Source organism: Acanthisitta chloris, unplaced genomic scaffold, assembly GCF_000695815.1.
Source record: "Acanthisitta chloris isolate BGI_N310 unplaced genomic scaffold, ASM69581v1 scaffold2883, whole genome shotgun sequence".
In the NCBI taxonomy this organism is placed as follows: domain Eukaryota; kingdom Metazoa; phylum Chordata; class Aves; order Passeriformes; family Acanthisittidae; genus Acanthisitta; species Acanthisitta chloris.
In genome coordinates, this window is record NW_008666359.1 from 998 (window position 1) to 3,441 (window position 2,444).

Genomic DNA, 2,444 nt, shown 5'->3' on the forward strand with positions numbered 1-2,444 from the left:
GACACTTAATAATTAAGAAAAGGCTTAAGTGGGGTTTTCCAATCCAGGGTGGCCTAGCTGGGGGGGTCCTGGGAGAGATGTGTAATTGGAAAGATCATCTAGGCAGTCATCTGTCTCCAGCTGAGCATGATGAGGCTGTAATTCCCATGAAGGGCAGAGGATTTTCTCTTGTTTCATTGGTATTCCTAGAATCCACGGTGAGAACTGGTCTGGCCTATTTTACAGTGGGCAGAAAGCATGTGATGTTAGTGGGATTAAGAGGTTTGAGGGATCCTAATTTCCTGTGGGGGGATGCTGAGGTGGCTGGTGCTTTGATGGCTGACAGGATTCTCCCTCTCCATGGATGCTGCTTCTGGCTGTTCCCATCTCACACTGCAGGAGTCCTAACAGGTACCATTTCCTACCCATCACCAGGAAACTGCAGCGCAGGGATGTGCAAGGATGCATCCCAGGGTGCTGGGCAGTTTCTTTAGGCTGTTTTCTTGCAGTGCAAAGAAATAAATAAGTCTATACTCAACTTGTTACCCCATGATTCTCTTTGAGAATTTGGGATTTTGCTCTTGGGAAGTACCTGACACGTTGCTTGGTAGGTTAATAAGAGCATCTGCAGTGCCAAGCTTTTGGCTGGGGTGGGAGGAGGGACCAGAGCATCTCCACAGAGTGGTGCTGAGTTCCTGGTGGGCATGTGAGGATGTGATGGGGTCATGTGTGGCCTGTGCCAGGCAGTATGTTACATTTCACCATCCAGACACTGATTCTCAGCCTCCCCCATCCCAGCCCCATTCCATCCCCATCCCTGGAGGCAGCTGAGTTCAGCACTGTCACAAGTCATGGAGGAGGACAAATGTCATGGAGAAATTTAGGATGCAGCTGCCTGCTTCAGCATGTTTCAAAGTTAACCATGAATTTATCCCATTGGAAGGCAATTTTTCCAGGATGTGGTGACCCATGGCACTTCCCCAAATCTCCAGGCACGTAAATGCTGTTGGGGAATACAGAAGAAAAATGTTTGTAGGCAGCAGGGAAGGGAGCTGGGAGCACTGACACGTGCTCTCAGTCACAGCAGGAGTGGAGCTGCCTGCTCTGCCCTTTGAGACTGTGCCTGCTCCCTTATCACCACCCGACCCTGCCCTGTGCCCGCACAGCTCCGACACCCTGCACACACTCTGCCCCACACTGACAGCTTCCTGCCCGGGATTCACCCCCCAGCAGTGCCTGGCACCAGGCTGATTCCTGTCACAGGGAAGTTTTAGGGGTTGGAACCCATGGGAGAGGAGCAGGAGCTGTAACCCCTCTGTGCATCTCCTGGTGATGACCCTCAGTATTCCATAGTGGTGACTGATCCACCCAGCCCTGCTCACCCAGATCCTGGCAGACCCATTTGCCAGTTAGAACATGGGTGTTGTGCTGTGCAGCCAGATCCTGCCCTTCCACAGCTCCAAGGAGGCAGCCTGAGGGGTTCTCCCCAGGGAGCTGGTCACAGCACCCAGCCTGCCAGAGCACAAGGAGTGTTTGCACAACACTCTCAGGCACAGGGTGGGATTGTTGGAGCTGTGCTGTGCAGGGCCATGAGTGGGACTCGATGATCCTTGTGGATCCCTTCCAGCTCAGGTTGTTCTAGGATTCTCTGAAGTGACCAGGTGCTGCTCCACCTCCTGCCTGTGGACATCCTCATCGTGCCAAGGTTGGATGCTGGCGTGGAGGTGGGAGATGCCAGTTTCTCCTCACAGGCAGCCTTGGGATGGATGACACATTATTTTGCTCCAGGCTTTGGGGTCACACTGGCTGTCACACACTTTCCACATCCTTTGAAATAAGTGCTGGATGGCAATGGCAGCTCAGTGGCTGAGGCAGCCTCAGCATGAGCAGCACGGGAGATGCTGACAGCAATTTTCCACTCCATTTTTGGTACCAAAATGTGCAGTTAAGTGATGGAGGCAGAGAGGGCAGCAGCCCCAGCTCCTGCCTTTGGGGCTTGGCAGCTTGTCTCTGCCCTGAGGCTTGTTTCTAGCCTGAGGTTTCCTGCATGAAGAATGGGAAGCAGCTGTAGATGATGCATCTGGCAAAGGGGGGTTGAAGTGGCGCAAGATGGTTGCGGAGCTGAGGGTGGAGCGCGCGGAAACAGGAAACGTTGGCCTTGCTCTGTGTCACCATTACTGGAACTTGCTTCATCAAAGGTTTGTTTTCACTTCCAAAATGAAACCAAGCCAGCAGGAGTGAGCCCCTGGTCCCCTGGGCTGTTCCCACGGTGAGACGCAGGCGCACGTGCTCCCTGGGCCCTGCAGCAGGACTGGCAGTGATGTAGTGCCAGGGCTGGCAGCTCTTTGCAGCCCTCCTGGCTCCTAAAGCTCTGCCTGTGCTGCTGTGCTAGGGGAGCAGGTCTCTTCGACCTGCCTTGGTTTCCCATCCGGCGTGTGGAGCCGGCAGTGGTCGGAGGCTGTGGG